Raw genomic sequence first — 20,634 nt, forward strand, 5'->3', positions numbered from 1 at the left:
GCAAGTTTCAACAACTTAATGAGAGATTGGAACAAAAATGTTTTTAAAATTAAAAATATATAAGTTAAGTTGTATGGTAAAGTGCCTCTGGATTCATTAAAAAATATCAATGAAAAAGGTGGGGAGGGGCTGGGGATGTGGCTTAAGCAGTAGCACGCTTGCCTGGCATGTCTGTGGCCCGGGTTCGATCCTCAGCAACACATACAAACAAAGATGTTGTGTCCACCACTAAGAAATAAGTATTAAAAAATTCTCTCTCTCTCTCTCTCATACTCTCTTTAAAAAAGAAGGTGGGGAGGACATTACCACTGGGAGTTGTCCTAGGTAGTTACTTCAGCTTTCCTCCTGTGCACCCCACAGAGTTACACCCTCTCTTCCACCCAGGTTTCTAAATTTTGGAGAGAAGCTGTGGCTAACTGATTAAGATGTGAACTGCTGTATAATGTTCCTTTAGATTTACAAAATCCAGAATATCTGGTGATTCTCAGATAAAATCAGAATGTGTCATGCCTCTTCTTAGTCTTTAGCTATATACCAACACAAAACAAGCAAATTTCTGTGACATTTATCATGCAGAAAGAAATATGTTGATTCAAAAAAAGTATAGGTACTAGCCCCAGAAAGTCAAGCTCCATTGTGATGGTGTATTCAGAAAGAAAGAAAAGGAAACACACCCTCAATGACAAAAGTTCTGCTTAAAGAAACCTCTCCCATTGCCTCACAATCCCATCTTTCTCTCCCTATAAAAATCCTTTGTGTCCCTAGGATTCCCAAGGGGACACTATGAGGATGACAGCACCCTCCCTCTACCAGTGTGTTGGATCTTCAATAAACCTGATTTCTTTTCCACTAATTCACATCTCCTTTTTTTATTGGTTGTTCACAACATTCTAAAGCTCTTGACATATATTTCACACATTAGATTGAAGTGAGTTATGAACTCCCAATTTTTACCCCAAATGCAGATTGCAGAATCACGTCAGTTACACATCCACAATTTTACATAATGCCCTATTAGTAATTGTTGTATTCTGATACCTTTCCTATCCCCTACTATCCCTCCTCCCCTTCCCTCACATCTTCTCTCTCTACCCCATCTACTGTAATTCATTTCTCTCCTTGTTTATTTTCCCATTCCCCTCGCAACCTCTTATATGTAATTTTGTATAGCAATGAGTGTCTCCCTTCATTTCCATGCAATTTCCCTTTTCTCCCCCTTTCCCTCCCATCTCATGTCTCTGTTTAATGTTAATCTTTTCTTCCTGCTCTTCCTCCCTGCTCTGTCCATAGTTTCTCTCATTATATCAAAGAAGACATTTGGTATTTGTTTTTAGGGATTGGCTAGCTTCACTAAGCATAATCTGCTCTAGTGCCATCCATTTCCCTGCAAATTCCATGATTTTGTCATTTTTAAGTGCTGCGTAATATTCCATGGTATATAAATGCCACATTTTTTTATCCATTCATCTATTGAAGGGCATCTGGGTTGGTTCCACAGTCTAGCTATTGTGAATTGTGCTGCTATGAACATCGATGTGGCAGTATCCCTGTAGCATGCTATTTTAAGGTCTTCAGGGAATAGTCCGAGAAGGGCAATAGCAGGTTCAAATGGTGGTTCCATTCCCAGCTTTCCCAGGAATCTCCATAATGCTTTCCAAATTGGCCGCACCAATTTGTAGTCCCACCAGCAATGTACAAGTGTACCCTTTTCTCCACATCCTCGCCAGCACTTGTTATTGTTTGACTTCATAGTGGCTGCCAATCTTACTGGAGTGAGATGGTATCTTAGGGTGGTGCTCACCATCTCTAGCAGTCAGAGAAATGCAATTCACATCTCCTGACTACTGGTTTTTCAGTAATGAAGAGCCTGGACCTGGATCTGGTAACACCTTGAGTCTGCCAGTCTTCTCTATCACTGATGATGACTCCAAATTCCTTTTTAAAAACTCCCTTTTACATCATGTCTATAGGTTCATGTTTCAACAAATTATTCTTTTCTATTTTCAAAGTAGCTCTTTTATACAGATAATGGTTTGTGAAGAAACACTGATTATGGAGTTCTTACACCCTGTAGCAACTCTTCAGGGTGCTAGTGATCAAAAGGTACAGCAAGGCATTGTATATACTTCCATAAGTGCTCAACAAGCTCACAAAATGCTCACATACCATTTACAGAGTGTAAAGAATCATGAGTTCACATACCTCTTGATGCACCACCTCTAGGGTGAAGGAGACCATCTTTATCTTCTCCCTTAAGAAACGGATCATTTTACCAACTAATCTGGAACCTCACACTTCAAAATGAACTTCCACCATTCTTATTACTCCTAGGAGGGTACTATTTGCCAGCTGTTGGACAAAGGTCAGGTGCCTCTCAGGATACTAGTTTTGTTTTCATCATGTAGTCTGAATGAAGGATGTTGAACAATTCAGATACTGGTGTTTTAACCATCTCCTAACTTCTTATCTTTTTATATAAAAGGCACTACATGCACCACAAACTTTTTTTTTCAACTACCCAATGATTGATCTCTATTAAATTTAGTAATCATTTTGAAAGTTATTCAGTGGAGAAATTCACAGAGAGAGGAGCCCTGTCTAGTTATAAACCTGTTACTCTGAAGCACAATAAAAGCATTCCCAGATATAAGGTACAGGAGAGAAGACCCTTTTTACTTACTCTTCCATATGCTTGTGGTCTTACGATTTTGCTTCTCTTATCTATTCCTGTGTCTTTTTTATGCATTTTCTTCTTTATTTTTCTCTTCTGATGTCAAAATGGAAAAAAGGGGTATAAAACAGGCAAAACAAATGACAGTTTGTAATAATACATATATATATATATATATATATATATATATATATATCAATTGAAACGAGAATACAGGCTTACTTCTGAATTCTTTGAGTTCTTTCACTGACTGTTCTAACATCCTTCAGCTATATCTGTCAACTTTTGAATGAGGCAATTTTTTTTATATTACAACAGAGCCTCTCTCCGTACCTCACCCACCCAAACCATCTGTATTTAGAAAATCAATGATGAATCCTATACAATATTTTAAATTGTCAACATCGAATACTGGCAAAGAGGACATAATGCTAAACCATCATACTATCTGGGCCAGTGGGTTTTAATAAGAATGTCTTATTATCTCTATTCAAACAAACTGAATTCATTAGATTTTTGGGCCTGTTACTACAGCTTGGGTCAGGGAAAACACAAATAACAGTGCAGAACTAGGTTTCTATCTGTACTCTATGACTTACTGAAACTGGGATTTGGCTAAAGGGCCTACATTTTATGAACCTAATTTCATGATTTTAAATAGGATTATCACTGCCTTTATCTCTTGAAGGTATTATGACTCTTTAAATGAGCGTGACACACAATAATTAATATTTTGCTTTCCATGTATCATTTATTATTGAACTACTTCAATAGGGACATGAGTTGCCCATTTACAAATCATCTTTACAGCAAAGAAAATAATCAAGCATGTGAAGAGAACCTACAATGGGAGAAAAATTGTTGCCACCTGCACATCAGGTTCAGCATTCATCTCGAGGATATATAAAGAAATCAGAAAACTTAACACTGTAAAAATAAGCATTCCAATCACCAAATGGGCAAAGGAACTGAACAGGCACATCACAGGAGAAATGCAAATGGCCAACAAATATATGAAATAAAATTTCAACATCACTACAAATTACAAAAGTGCAAATTAAAAATACATGAAAGGTTTTAATTTCATCTTCCATCCTGAAGCTTAATTTTGCTGGATACACAATTCTTGGTTGGAACCCATTTTCTTTCAGTGTTTGAAATATATTATTCCAGGATCTTCTAGCTTTCAAAGTCTGTGTTGAGAGATCGGCTGGTATCCTGATTGGTTTACCCCTAAATGTAATCTGCTTCCTTTCTCTTGTAGCTTTTAAAATTCTCTTCTTATTCTGTATGTTGGGCATCTTCATTATAATGTATCTAGATGTGGATCTCTTATGATTTTGCACATTCAACATCCTGTAGGCTTCTAGGATTTGGGATTCTGTCTCGTTCTTCAAGTCTGGGAAGTTTTCTTGAATTATTTCATTGAATAGATTGTTCATTACTTTGGTTTGGACCTCTATACCTTCCTGTATCCCAATGACTCTTAAGTTTGGTCTCTTTATGTTATCCCATATTTCTTGGATATTCTGCTCATGGTTTCTTAACAGTCTTGCTGAGATGTCTATGTTCTTTTCAAGTTGAAATACTTTGTCTTCATTGTCTGATGTTCTATCTTCTAAGTGTTCTACTCTGCTGGTAGTATTCTCAATTGAGTTTTTTTTTTAAAGAGAGAGTGAGAGAGGAGAGAGAGATAGAGAGAGAATTTTTAATATTTATTTTTTAGTTCTCGGCAGACACAACATCTTTGTTGGTACATGGTGCTGAGGATCGAACCCAGGCCGCACGCATGCCAGGCGAGTGCGCTACTGCTTGAGCCACATCCCCAGCCCCTCAATTGAGTTTTTAAGTTGGTTTATTGCTTCCTGCATTTCTAGGATTTCTGTTTGTTTGTTTTTTATAACCTCTATCTCCCTGTATAGTTGATCTTTTGCTTCCTGGATTTATTTATGTAATTCATTGTTGAAGAGATCTTTCATTGTCTGATTTTGCTGTCTAATGTCTTCCTTGAGACTCCAGATCATCTGAAGCATGTATCTCCTGAATTCTTTATCAGACATTCCATCTGCTGCAGATATTACCTCTTCTAACATTGAGTTGACCTGCATTGCTTGTGATCCTTTCTTTCCTTGTCTCTTCATACTGTTCCTGTTTTTTTCTGATTACTGAAACTGTTGTAATATTGAATTTTCCCCCTATATATTTGTATTCCTCTTGTATAGTTGCAAATTTAGAGGGAAATGGATGGCATTAGAGCAGATTATGCTAAGTGAAGCTAGCCAATCCCTAAAAAACAAATGCCAAATGTCTTTTTTGATATAAGGAGAGTAACTAAGAACAGAGTAGGGAAGAAGAGCATGAGAAGATGACTACTATTAAACAGGGGTGAGAGGTGGGAGGGAAAGGGAGAGAGAAGGGAAATTGCTTGGAAATGGAAGGAGACCCTCAGGGTTATACAAAATTACATACAATAGGAAGTGAGGGGAAAGAAAAAAATAATACAAGGGGGAGAAATGAATTACAGTAGAGGGGGTAGAAAGAGAAGAGGGGAGGGGAGGGGAGGGGGATAGTAGAGGATAGGAAAAGCAGCAGAATACAACAGTCATGAGTATGTCAATATGTAAATCAGTGGAAGTGTAACTGATGTGATTCTGCAATCTGTATACAGGGTAAAAATGGGAGTTCATAACCCACTTGAATCAAAGTGTGAAATATGATATATCAAGAGCTATGTAATGTTTTGAACAACCAATAATAAAAAAAAATACATGGGCATTCTGTCTCACTCCAATTGGAATGACAATTATCAAGAATGCAAGTAATAATAAATGTTGGAGAGGATGTAGGAAAAAAAGTTCATTCATACCTTGCTGGTTGGACTGCAAATTGGTGCAACCAATACTTGAAAGCAGTATGGAGATTCCTCAGAAAACTTGTAATGGAGCCACCAATTGACCAAGTTATCCCACTTCTCAGTATAAACCTAAAGAACATAAAATCAGCATAATAGACCCTATAAACCAAAGGCCAAATAATCTTAATGATATGTGAATACTAACAAATAATCAGGGGGGAGAAGGAAGGATACATATTGATTGGATTATACAGATGGAAGTAAGAGAAGGTAGGGGAAATGGGAATAGAAAAGACAGAATGAATCAGACATAACTTTCCTATGTTCTTCTATGAATACACACACACAGTGAAGATCCATATCATGTTACAACCATAAGAATGGGATACTAATTAGAATAAGTTATATGCTATACTCTATGTGTATATAATATTTCAGAATTCACTCTACTGTCATTTTATATCTAAATAGTGAAGATAAATATTTTTTTAATTCCATACTATGAACCCACATAGGATGTTCAATGAAATTCTAGTAATCTAAATCTAGAAGAGTAATATTGCAACTTTTGGGATAATTGATGAGTAAATTTGAGCATTGTTATTTTATGCATCAATTCCTGCTCTAAGATTCTCAAAGAGGCAGCTACTAAAAGATTTGAAGTCCTTTGTAGTACTCTGGGACTATTTCTGGGAAGCAGTCTCATGTCTACACATATCTCATTCTTCCTTCTCCCTCCTGATTATTTGTTAGTATCCACATATCATAAAGATTATTTGGCCTTTGGTTTTTTAAATGGACAGGTGGACCCATGCTACAGCTACACTGTGACTACAACCTTGTGTGTTCCATGTGCTTCTGGCTGGAGCACAACTTTACTGAGCTTCATATCCTAGTTTATTTGGTGTGAGTGATGCCTGTGTGTACCTCACAGTGCTGCCATGGGAAATACAGGGAATAGGGCACATTCAGTGCTCAATACATGCTCTGGGTTGAATAGTCATGTCCTTCCCAGCATATCAGCTTATTACCTCATCTGGAAATGAGGTTTTTGTACATAAAAATGTTTTATGAGTCCATAGTCAATTAGAGTGGGCTATAATCCAATGATTCTTGACCTTAGAAGAGTAAATTTGGAAAGTATACCTGTGCAGAGAGAACAACATGTGATAATCATGACAGAAAAAGGAGAGATTAATCTACACATCAAGGTATGCCAAGAATTTCATACAACTACTGAAAGCTAGAGGAGACGAGGAAAAATCCTCCCCTAGACCTTCCAGAGCAGATACCTTATAATACTTCAGTTTGGACTCTTAGACTCCACAACTGTGTTACAATAAATGATATTTTTGGACACCCAGTAAGTATTATTTTTCAGAGTGGTCCTAAGAACCCAAAAGGGCCCATGTTTGGCTTCTCCTTGACACTCAGTAGAGGAGTTAGTCCCAGACTGGGAGCTTCCTTTCATAAAAGGGAAAAAGAGAAATCCCATTGTCATCAGCAACATCCTGTGTCCACAAAGTCCTGGATAAAATATCATGAAAATGCAGTGTGGAATTCTAAGAGTAAACAATGTTCTAATATTCACATGGAAATCAACAATCCAAAAGATGAGATTCTAAAAACTGATATGAAGACAGTGGTTGAAGTACAGAGATAGAGCTTGCAGTCTTCAGGGAAAAAAATCTGAAACTGTGGAAGGCACATGAGACTGGAAGATCCCATGTGCTCCAACTTATAATGGACATATGCAGGTGTGATCTAAGTAGGAGCTACAGTATGTTTCTCTATAGGGCACTGGGAAAAGAGGTAGGGAAAGAAGGTGAAGACTGGACCCAAGGAGGACCTTATGTCACCTTCACTGCCCCTGAAATTTCTAGACCAGGGCCATCAGTTGAAAGTGTTTATTCCACGAAAGTTAGCAAACCCTGGGGGCTTGTAAGGAATAAAGAAGGGCCACCCTGGGCCCTGAGTCAGACACTCTGAGTTGAGGCCCAGAAGTCTGAGTTTGAGTGAGCTTTCCAAGTGACTGTCATGTACCCTACTTGAGATGTACTGTTGTAGTCTTGAACAGATGGCCTGGGGTGAAAGTGTCAATTTTATTCTCCATAAGGACACCTGGGAATTACAGAATCATACCAATAGCTTTTCTCTTCCAAGCTTCTGACCCTTCATCCTAGTCTCTCTTAAAATCAAATATCCAAAAGAATATATGGTTTTATATATATATATATATATATATATATATATGTATATATACAATAGAACATTACTCTGCCTTAAATAAAACTCAAATTAAGGCAATTGGCAATACATTTACGGAACTAGGAACTATCAAGCTAAGTGAAATACGTCAGTCCCCAAAACCAAAGGCCAAATATTTTCTTTTATATGTGGATGCTAATACACAATAAGGGACAAGGATGAAATAACAGAAGTTCATTGGAGTAGACAAAGAGGAATGAAGGTAAGAGAGCAGCATGATAATAAGAAAGACATGAGAATGAATTGAACATAACTTTCCTATGTTTATATATGAATTCATGACCAGTGAAATTCCACACTATGTACAACCACATGAATGGGATCCTAATTGGAATAAGGTATATGTCATCCATATATAATATCTCCAAATGTACTCTACTGTCACATATATCTAAAAAGAAGAAATAAAAAAGGAGTAAAAGGACCTGGGGGAGGGAAGGAAACAAAGGGAAACACTGTGATATAATATTGCTTATTTTTTATATTAGATTTATATGTGAATATGTAACAATAAATCCATTGTTCTTTAATAATATAATGCATTTACAAAAATATGAAAAAAATTAAAAAGTGGATAGTGGCACATGAACCTAATTAGAAAATCATGCCTTGGTTCAATTCCCAATTCCCAAAAAAAATTTAAGTACATATATGTGTACATATATACATATGCACACACGCATGCATGAGCGCACACACACACACACACACACACACACACATATACAAAATATACTGTATGAACAAATTTAAGTACAAAAATACCATGATATAATCAGTAGATTCAGAAAAGCCATTCAGCACCCATTCAGGTTAAAACACCAGAGGGACTAGTGATAGAAGGAGAAACCAAATGCCAACATCAAACTGAATTAAAAAAAAATTAAAACATTTTTTCTCAAAACAAAAGCAAAACAAGGAAGTAAACTTTCACCACTCCTTGAATCCCCAGCAAGAGCAAACAGGCAAGAGAAGAAACTAATTTCATACACATAGAAAAAAGAAGTCCTGTTGCCTCTGTTTACTGATGACATGAACATTTTACTTAGATGATTTAAAATGCTCCATCAGAAAATTTATAGTGCTGATAACAAATCTACTAAAAGAGATGATACAAGAAAATAATAGATAAATCAATTGCAGTCCTATAAGCAATAGCAAACCCTCTTCAAAACAATTGAGAAAAATGTCTCATTCAAAACCCCTAAAGAAAATACTTTGGAAAATATCCAACTTAGGAGATGAAAAACCTCAACAATGAAAATTATAAAATGGTGAATAAAACAAATCAAGGACAATCTTAAGAAGTGGAAATACTTTCAATAATCTTGAAAAAAGCAAAATTAATATTATCCCAATGGTCATACTACCTTAACCAGTGATCAGACTCAGTACAATCCCAGTCAAAATATCAATGATATCCTTCACAACACAGACATTCTTCATAACACAGAGACAAAACATATTTCTCAAATTTATTTTGACACAGAAGTGACATAGAACATCCAAATGTATCCTGAACCAGAAGAGTGATGCTGAGATCTTCACAATACCAGATATCCAATTATATCACAGAGCTTTAGTTAAAAAAAAAAACAGCATTATATTGCACCAAAACAGACCTGAAGATGAATGGAAAAGAAAACACAGACAAACCCACATAGATAAAGTGACCTGATATGCGACAAAGGGGCCAAAAATATATGTTGAAGAAAACGGAAACACTTTAACAAGTGGTGCTATGAATACTGGGTATTCATATGTGAAAAACATAAAACTTGATCCCTATCACCCTGCATAAAAGCCAACTCCAAGTGTATCAAAGACCTAGGAATTAAACCAGAAACTCTACAGTTGATTAAAGAAAATGTGGCCCAACACTCCAACATATTGACAAAATCATCAACTTAACAGGACCTCTAAAGCACAAGAAATAAAACTAACAGTCAATAAATGAGATGAAATCAAATTTCAAAACTTCTGCACAACAAAGGAAACAAGAATGTAAACAAAGAGCTTACCAATGTGATAAAATATTTTTCATCTGTTCCTCAGGAAATTAATATACAGAATAATAAAAAAAACCTAAAAAATATTAAACCCCAATTACTAAACGAAACAGGCACAAAATCTAAAACAGACATTGCTTAAAAGAAAAAATACAAGTGGTGTGTGTGTGTGTGTGTGTGTGTGTGTGTGTGTGTAAGTATACATAAAACATATTTAGGAATCAGGGAAATGACAATCAAAACCACAAGGAAGAGAAAGTCTGTTATAATGTTCTTGCTCTTTCCCTGTACTTCAATAAAACTATTAGATTCAAAAAGAACTGCATGGAGATTTTATCTCACTCCACTCAAAATACCAATTATCAAGAATATTGTGCAGAGATCCACATATCAGACAGAACATTTGGGGGGAAAGGAAGAATAAAGTTTATTGGATTATACATAGAAAGATGAAGGGAAGGGGGAGGATGGAAATAGGAAAAATAGTAGAATAAAACAGACATAACTTTCCGATGTACTTATATGAATTACACAACTGTGTAACTTTACAGTATATATAGCACAAGAATGGAAAGTTATAGTCCATGTATGTATAACATGTCAAAATACACTTTACTGTACATACACCTGAAAAAATTTTAAAAAGAAAAATAGAATAATTCATGGGGAAATGCAGTGTTGGTAGGACTTCAAATTAGTACAGCCATTCTTGAAAACTGGATGAATAGCTCTTTCAAAACTTGGAATAGAATTACCATCTGACCCAGTTGTCTCATTCCTTGGTATATACCCAAATATCTGAAATCAGCATACTATAAAAACGCAGGCACATCAGTGCTTATAGCAACACAATTCATAATAACCTAATTACAGAACCAGCCATCAAACCCATCAACAGAGTAATTGATAAAGAATACATGGTGTATATACACAATGAAGTTTTACTTAGTCATTAAGAAGAATTAAATTATGGCACTAGGTGGAAAATTGATGAAATGAGAACACAATTCTAAGTGAAATAAACCATACTCAGGAAGCCAAAGGTCAAATATTTCCCCTCATATGTGAATACCCGACCACATAATGAAAAAGAGGGCATTCAACAGAGATATCTGTGAAAGGGGTTACATGGAAGGCATGGAGGACAAACAGAGGGATGAACAGTAGAATGAAACAAACTAAACTCTCTTTGTACATCTATGAATAAAGCATGGTGAATTTCAATGTTGTGTATGTCTATAATGCAGTAATTTAAAAATCTATAAATAAATAGATGTTAAACCAACAGAAGCCAGACTCATTGTTCTCTCTTTCACTCTTCCTCTAATTTTTCTTTTACTTTTATTTCTTCTTTTCCCCCTCATAAATAATGAACAATATGTTGTCTATGGATCAGCCCTATTTTGAAATTGCAAATCTTTGTCTCCCTAATATATTCTTCTTTACTCTTAATTATCTCTATTTTGAACTTATCTTACCACTGGTTAGTTTGTATAATGTCACACCCCACCACTAATGCAATAGAAGCAGTTAAAACACTGGAAGTCATAGGTAATACCAATTGTTTGAGTTTTTGATGGACATAATTCATGATTAACTACTATCTTTAATGATAGAAATTGCTGACCCTACAGTTTCTATTTATTGTGTCAATCAACATTGTACATGTCATAATAGGAACTAAGTACTTAATTTAATCCTGTATGTTATATGCATAGGTTTTTTGCAGTTATTTGACTTTTCTTAATATCTGAGGCACTGGAAAATTACAGGATAACTAAAAGCTGGTAGAGTAGAAACCCCACTGTTTCAGATCCATTTGAATAGATGGGTTAATACATAAACAATATGAAAAAAACAAGAGAAGAAAACATCCAAAACAGAATGATTCAACAATAGACTCTACTGATACTACAGTATAGAAAATGTCAAGGAATAAATTTAGAAAGTTCAAAGATAAGAAGACATAAGAGGTAAAATTGAGGTAAAGATTGGAATCAGAGAGAAAATATTAGAAGTGAAAGATCATGTCAAGGAGATATAGATTTTGAAGAAAGATAATTTGGAAACTCCTGAAATTGAAGAATCAATAAACCAAATTTAAAATTTAATGGAAAGCATTACCAACAGACTACATCATTTGAAAAATAGATATTGACATAATAAAGGCAATATACATAATCTTGGCAAAGAAACTTGATCATGGAGAAAAGATGTTAAGAGAATAGGAGCTGAATTTCATGAAATATGGGATAGAATTAAAAGGTAAAATCTAGGATGTATAGGGGCTCTGAGGAACAAATTAAAGGAATGCAAAATATTTTCAAAAAAACAATGAGAGAAAAATATCAAATATTAAAAATTAAATGGAAAACTCTTTTTGATTTCAGATTTGGTTTATAATCTAACACCTTAAAATATAAAAATCTCAAGTGTGCTCATCATATTCTCTTATTTCAGGGCTCACAAAAAATACTATTTGACTAAACTTTTTTGAGAAAATTGAATTATAAATTCGAGAATGCATATGACTTTATTTGGATACATTCACCTATTCAGCATTGAAACATAATTTAAATAATACATATTTTACAAGAATATTGCAACTTAAAAACCCAAAAGGTTTCGGATATTTAAACAATACCACAAATATCATAAACGTTATTATTTGTAGTTACTCAATGGTCATAAGATAAAAGTGGCCGAAGTGTATTGAAGCTTTCCTGTAAAATGAATGTTATGCTACAATGTAGCTCACATTTAAGAAATTATACTTGAATGAAAGTCACATTATAATATGAATAGCCTAGTATCAAATTTTTTATTAAATAAAAATGTTTTCTTTGAGTGAGGTCTGAAATTTTTCAGAATATAAAGCCTCAGACCTCACTTCCTCACAAATATTGACACACAAAGATTATGGTCCAATGATCTCATAAGAACATTGCATAAGCCAGTTATGAAATTTGGGTATTCCAGGAATACACAGTTTTATTTAAAGAGGTAAAAAAAAGAGGCCATTTCCATTCACTTTCTATCAACCCCATGCCCAACCCAGCAAGACAAACATAATTCATGACTACTTTCTTAGGAGGAAGGGTGGATATGCTTCCAATATTATAGGTGTTGTTTAGGGAGAAACAGATGTCTGAGGAAATGATTTGTCTCACTTGTCTTAAGGCTCATATGAGTAAATTTCTTACTTTCAATACCTGAGTTGGGCTGAGAACCAGAGAGAGCTCAAAAGGATTTTCTACCATACAGCAATGAGACACCAGGGGGAGGAAGAGAGTACAAGACTTTCTTAAAGTCTTCCTCAGCACCACATAAAAAAATAAAATAAAATAAAGATACTGTGTCCAACTACAACTAAAAAATAAATATTAAAACAAATGACACAAAATCAGGAAAATGCATGTAAAGTGTAAAAATGCCAACATGACAGTATTTAAATAAAACAATAATTGAAATAAAATATTTTCTTGAAATTATTGATTGAAACAAAAAGAAAATTAAAAATATAAAATTTTAAATGTGAAGAAACTCTAAGGGGCTTATGAGACAACATCACAAGGACAAATATGTGTTTTGCATGTATCTCTAAAGAAGAGAAAGAGAAGGGTGAGTAGAACTCATTTGAAAAAATAAAAGACATTTTTTTTCAATTCTGAGAAAGAAAATGGATACCCAAATTCAAGAAACTCAAAAATAATTAAGATGAATACAAAAAGGACCCAAAGTTAGGAAAATTGTAACAATCAAAATTTAAAAATAAAGATTTTTGATGGGTTGGGGCTGTGGCTCAGAAGAAGCACACTTGCCTGGCAAGTGTGAGGCACTGGGTTTGATTCCATCACCTCATATGAATAAATAAATAAAAGTCGTTCAATTCTCAGCACCATATATAAATAAATAAATAAAGTCTATCAGCAACTAGAAAATAAATAAATAAGTAAATAAAATGAAAATAAAAAATTTTGAATACAAGAAGTGAAGAGTGATTTATCTCCTAAAATGGAGCTTTCAGAAAAACATCAGCAGGGGAATGGATCCACCATTTGACCCAGCTATCGCCCTTCTCGGACTATTCCCTGAGGAACTTAAAAGAGCGCACTATAGGGATACGGCCACAGCAATGATCATAGCAGCACAATTCACAATAGCTAGACTGTGGAACCAACCTAGATGCCCTTCAATAGATGAATGGATAAAAAAATGTGGCATCTATACACAATAGAGTATTATGCAGCACTAAGAAATGACAAAATCATAGAATTTGCAGGGAAATGGATGGCATTAGAGCAGATTATGCTAAGTGAAGCTAGCCAAGCCCTAAAAAACAAATGCCAAATGTCTTCTTTGATATAAAGAGAACCACTAAGAACAGAACAGGAAGGAAGAGCATGAGGAAAATACTAACTGTAATCAAAGACGAATGGGGGGAGAGAAAGGGAGAGAGAATGGAAAGCATATGGAAATGGTAGGAGACCTACAATGATACACAAAATTATAAGAGGTTATGAGGGGCAAGGGGGAGGGGAAAAAAAGGGAGAGAAGTCTTCGTATTTTTGAAAAAGTAGAATTGTCTGGTGATTGGTCTTTGGCTGACACCATGCACCCCATTTTCCGGGAACATCAACTCTGCTGCTGGTGACATCAGCATTCAGCTCATGGGCCATTATCAATGTGTGCCTCTTTGGTAGCTCTATTCGGATATGTGGAAGTTCCTGCAGTACTGTTTGCTAGTCAAGACATGATGTTGTTGGTCCTGGTGCATCAGTAGCTGATCAGAACAGACTGTGTACTTGCATCTGTATTGGAGAACCAGCCTTTGAACATGGACTTGAGGATATTTGAGGAAGGAAGCTGTGACATACAGCAGAATTTGAGCAAAAACAAAGATGGCAATATGGTTATTGATATTGTACTTGGGATAGACATTTCAAAACCCAACAATCTACCAATAGATGTGAAAACCATGACTGAAGTGAAGAAAGTGAGGAGTTCTTGCATTCTTCTGACAGAGTGCCAGTAGCCCTCCACTCACTCACTGCACTCTGTACAGCCTTCTGGCGACTTATGAATGAATTCTCTCCATAGCCTCAGTTGATACATGTGCAGTGTTTCTTTCCTCTGGCAATTAAATCATATGATGTTTTTTAGGGCATAAATATTGTTTTTAATTTGTTCCTCATTGAGAGAGAATTCTCAGAAACTTCAGGGCATTTTTATATATTCCAAAGTACATTTCATCCTGTAGCTACTGCTTTACCCTCCTACGTCTTTGTAACCAGTCAGGTGGCTCATCACTGTGTGATCTTCTTTCTATTTTTATGTGATCCCTGTTTGTTCTTCATTTTTCTCTCTAGCTTTTTCATAGGGTATAAAACCTTCAACCCTTTGCATTCTGTGTCTGATTATGTCACTGATCATGTCACTTCTTGTTCCGTTCATAACTTTGCTGGACATAGCAGTCTTGGTTGGTAAGTATATACTTTCAAAGCTTGGAATACTTTATTCCAAACCCCCTTGATTTTAGAGTCTGAGGTGAGAAGTTTGAAGTGAAGCTTATAAACATAAATATAATGAAATTTATACAAACAAATATAATTTTATATAAATGTGACCTAATGTTTTTCATGTGTATCTTTTACTATTTTTCTTTATTTCCATTTTTAGATCCTTTGATTATAATATGTCTTGCAGAGCTGCTTTTTATCTTAATGTTTCTTCTTTGGGATTCTGTATGTATAGTGTATGTATATGTCTATCTTAGTTTTAATGTTTGAATTTTTTTAGTGTTATTTTATCAAAAAGGTCGATACCATTAGCCTGAATCTCTATGTTCTTCTCCAACTTTGGCCAAGATTTTCTATTTGACCTTGAGCCCAAAGCAGTGGTGTTTGCCAACCATGTACTGAAGGTTTTGAAAATGTAAGCAAAAATAAACTTTCCTTCTTAAAATTGTTGTTTGGTATATTAGTCATATTAATAGATAATTATGAACAGGAAAGGAGATACTTTTTGATCAAAATTTTGAGCTTTTGGTTTTTTTTTTCAGTTTATTCTTCTCCAGGTTTTAAGGCTATTTTGAAGTGGAACTTAATGTATCTCAATTTGGTATATTAAGATTTACATTTTCATTTATACTGGTTTTGCTTCAATGTTGAGTTTCTCTTCAAAGTCAAAGTGGAAAAAAATTGATTGAGACTATAAATTTGATCCATTAGATCCTCCAGGATATATTATTATTTAATATACATAAGCTTATCTCAAATGATTTGGGGAGTTCTTCAGGCTGGGCTACTTGATTTGAAGAGAAGGAAAATTTAAATTAAAAGCTTCAAGTTATAAATGCATTTTGGAACCAACTCATATCCTTCTCAGCTATATTGGTGTCTATATATTGTGACTTGTTAACCACCTGTGGGAAATTTCACTGAGCTGTTCCAATTATTATCTTGCAACTGTTGTTTTAATATTAAGTGATATTTTTCTCAAGACAAATCATAAGTATGTTTTCCACTGATATTTTGAGAGCCATATTCACTACACAGTTTTTAAATAACAGATACTTTTACCTCTAAATCTATTTTCTGACAGGGTACAGCAAGCAAATGTTTTGTGGATTTGTATGGAAAATTAAATAACTCTACCCAATGGAAAATATAAACATTTGACCATGTATCTGAATCAAAAACATAAAGGTATGTTTCTATTGTAGATGTAATAAAATAAGATTTTGAATCACTCCTTCTTCATACTTATAATCCATTCTTTTAAAAATGATTGTAGTAGAGTGACATGAATTTAATGAAATTCTTAAAGCTATATGAGCATCTCAATTACAGTTGAATGGCATTCCCTTGTCTCTCATTAATACTTGACCATATGACACAGAATGAGAATTCAGTAATGAACTTTCCTATGGTTGGAAGAATGATTGATATTAGTGTAGAAACAGATCTGTCCTTGAACCATAAAAGGGAGTAAATGCTCATATAATTAAATACCTATAACTATAAGCTACCATAACTTCTATATTATGATATGTAAGTAAGTCATTTTATGTTGCCTTTATAAGGTATATGGGTAAGGTTACTTTTATAGTTTTCTATTTTTTGATTCTTATTCTTTGTTATTCAGAAAGTTTTTCCTTGGAACCTATTTTCGCATTTAGCACTATTTTGGATGCTGGAAAATATATAATAGCATTTTTATTTGGTATTTAATAAATTTACTTTTAATATTGGACAGGTTGCCTATCCCGTTCTGTTTTAGAATATGAATATATCTGTAGGGATATTAAATTGGGGTTAAAATAAATAAAGGACCCAAACAAAAAGAACTTAAGTTAGAAAACCACAAGCCATTATATAAAGAGCATAAATCATGCTGTCTTTTGTTAAGTGGGATCACATTTAGAAGGTCAGCGGCTCACCCTTATGAATAGGTTGAGTTCTTTTGTAAGTCTTGAGTGTCATAATCTATCTATCTATCTATCTATCTATCTATCTATCTATCTATCTATCTATCTATCTATGTATCTATCTATCTATCTATGTTTAGTACAGTAATATAAATATGCAGAAAAACTTACACATACATGTGTACGTATGTAATAGGGCTTTCAAGAGACAGAGCATCATTAAATGATTATAGATATTTGTAGTTTTTAAGCTGAAACAGTCAGTTCACACTGGCTATTATTTTTTTTCAACATTTTTAAAATTTGTGCATTATAATTGTACATAACAAGGATTTGTGTTATATATTTATACATGCACACAATTTAACAGTATAATTTGGCCAATATTGCTTCCCAGCACTTCTTCCCTCTCTGCCTACCTCTCAACCCTTGATCTTTTTCTTTAATTATCTCCCTTTCATCTTCCTGAGATCATCCCCCACACCTTTCTATTTCTTTTTCCATTCTAGCTTGCACATATGAGAGAAAGCATATGATATTTGATCTTCTAAGTTTGACTTATTTTGTTTAGTATTATGGTCTCCACCCATTTTCCTGCATATGACATAATTTCATTTATTTTATGGCTGAGTAAAGTTTCATATTATCTTACTTCTTTTTGAATTCCTAGCATTAGGCACACAGGGAAGCTAGTGTTAGTCCATCATATTGATGATAGTAATAGCACAGCCCTCCTTTCTCATTCACCTCCAATTTTGGTGTTCCTCATGTGTGCCTGCCATGATCCTTTGGGTGATCTTTCATCCTTGTGGTGGAACAGTATAACTTGCAGTAAGGATGAAGGATACTAAGCCAGAGAAGGAAACAGATGGCTGTGGAGGGAACTCCATTAGTTTGACTCCATGTCCATCATCTTTTTTTCTTGAGAAGCAAGGGTGCCATTTTTAAGCCAGAAAATGTCTGCAGTATGAGGATTCCCTTCATCTTATAAAATTTTATTTTTCTTGTATGTATCACAGTATTTTTCGCATGTGAACTATAATTCTGTATGTAGTATAATTTTGATAATTATTTGACTTCCTCATTTTTTCTGGATGGGGATATGTTAGTATTGTAATAAGGTTTTTCATTAATGAAATAGGTGGATTGGATCAGGTGATTTCTAATTCTGATTTCATCTTTGATACACCTTTTAATCTTTTACAGTTATTTGATATGTGTTTCTTTTTTCCTGAGCACCTAAAAACATTTTTTATTCATTCTATTTAGTTGTACATGGCAGTGGAATGCTCTTTGACACATCATACATAAATGGAGCATAACTTCTCATTCTTCTGGTTGTACATGATGTAGACTCACTGATCATGTAGTCATATATGCTCATAGGGTAATTATGTCAGATCCATTCTGCTATTCTTTCTACCTCCATTCCTTTCCCCCTTCCTTCACTCCCCTCTGCCTTATCCACAGTACCTCTGTTCGTCCCTAGGAACCCCAACCCTTATTGTCAATTAGCATCTGAAATTCAGTGAAAACATTCAGCCTTTGGTTCTTTGGGATTAGTTAATTTTGTGAAGCATGATATTCTCCAGCTCTATTCATTTATCACCAAATTCCATAATTTCATTCTTATTTAAGGCTGAGTAATATCTGGTTGTGTATGTATACCACATTTTCTTTATTCATTCATCTGTTGAAAGGCACTTAGACAGGTTTTATAGTTTAACTATAACATTGATGTGGCTGCATCACTGTAGTATTCTGACTTTAAATCCTTTGGGTATGAACTGAGAAGTGGGATAACTGGGTCAATTCCAAGTTTTCTGAGGAATCTCCGTGCTGCTTTCCATAATGATAAATTGAAAATTTGCCTTCCCACCAGCAAGGTATGAATGAACCTTTTTTCCTAAATCCCCCCAACATTTATTGTTGCTTGAATTCCTGATAATTGCCATTCTGACTGAAGTGAGATGAAATCTCAGCGTAGATTTGACTTGCATTTTTATAATACTAAAGATGAACATTTTTTCATATATTTGTTGATGGTATTTTTTTCTGCTGTGCAGTGTCTGTTCAGATCCTTAGTCCATTTATTGATTGGGTGGTTGTTATTGTTGTTGTTATTATTAATATTATTAGTAGTAGTAGTGTAAAGTTTTTGAGTTCTTCATATATCCTGGAGATTAATGCTGAAACTGAGGTGCAGGTGGTAAAGATTTTCTCCTGTTCAGTAGGCTTTCCTCTTCATATTATTGTTTCTTATGCTGAGAAGAAGTTTAAAGGCTGCTTCTTTGATTCCATTTCACTTATTGATTCTTGATTTTACTTTTTGTGCTGTACTGGTGTTGTTAAGAAAGTAAGTTCCTAAGCTTACATTCCTACTTTTTCTTCAGTTAGTTGCAGGGTCTCTATGTTCTAATGCCTAAGTCCTTGATCCACTTTGAGTTGTGTGCAGGGTGAGAAGTAGGGGTTTAATTTCAATTTCCCAGCACCATTTGTTGAAAATTCTATCTTTTCTTCAGTGTTTGTTTTTGGTGCTGTTTAATAATATTAGATAACTGTACTTATGTGGGTTTTTCTCTGTGTCTTCTCTTCTTTACCATGGTTCTGGTACTGATTGTAATGCCTCCTGCATCACTTTTCTTGCTAATGACTGCTTTGCCTATTCTGATTCTCTAATATTTCCAAATGAGTTTTATGGGTGATTTTTCTATTTCTACAAAGGAACTCATTGGTATTTTCATAGGAATTGCATTGAATCTGCAAAGCACTTTGCATAGTATGGTTAATTTGACAATATTAATTCTGCCTAAGATAGGCAGAATTAGGGCCTGGGAGATCTGTCCATCTTCAAAGGTCTTTAATTTCTTTCTTCAGTATTCTGTAGTTTTCATTGTAGAACTCTTTCATACCTTTTCTTATATATATTTCAAAGTATTATATTGTTTTCTGAGGCTATTTTGAATGGGATATTTTTCTAATTTCTTTTTCAGTTCATTTGCCATTGGTATATAGGTACATAAATTATTTATGGGTGTTAATAACCCAATGAATTTTGATGTATTAGATCTCCCAGGCCCTAATTCTGCCTATCTTATGCAGAATTAATATTGTCAAATTATCCCTGTTCCCATTTATTTCTGAAATTTTTTATCCCCTGATTGTATCTGTTATCCAATCCTAATCCAGAGTTGTATATTTTAACCTCCAGGCATTAAAAGGTTTGTTTCTTGTCATTAACTTCTTATTTCTTTCATTTATGATCTTATAGGGTGCAAGAAGTTATCTCTATTTCTTGTATTTACCTTGTACTCGAAAATATGACTTTTTTTGGTTCAAGGGATTCAACTCAGAGGCACTTGACAATTGATCCACATCCCCAGCCTTATTTAGATACAGGATG

The sequence above is a fragment of the Ictidomys tridecemlineatus genome, chromosome 16, assembly GCF_052094955.1.
Source record: "Ictidomys tridecemlineatus isolate mIctTri1 chromosome 16, mIctTri1.hap1, whole genome shotgun sequence".
Taxonomy (NCBI): domain Eukaryota; kingdom Metazoa; phylum Chordata; class Mammalia; order Rodentia; family Sciuridae; genus Ictidomys; species Ictidomys tridecemlineatus.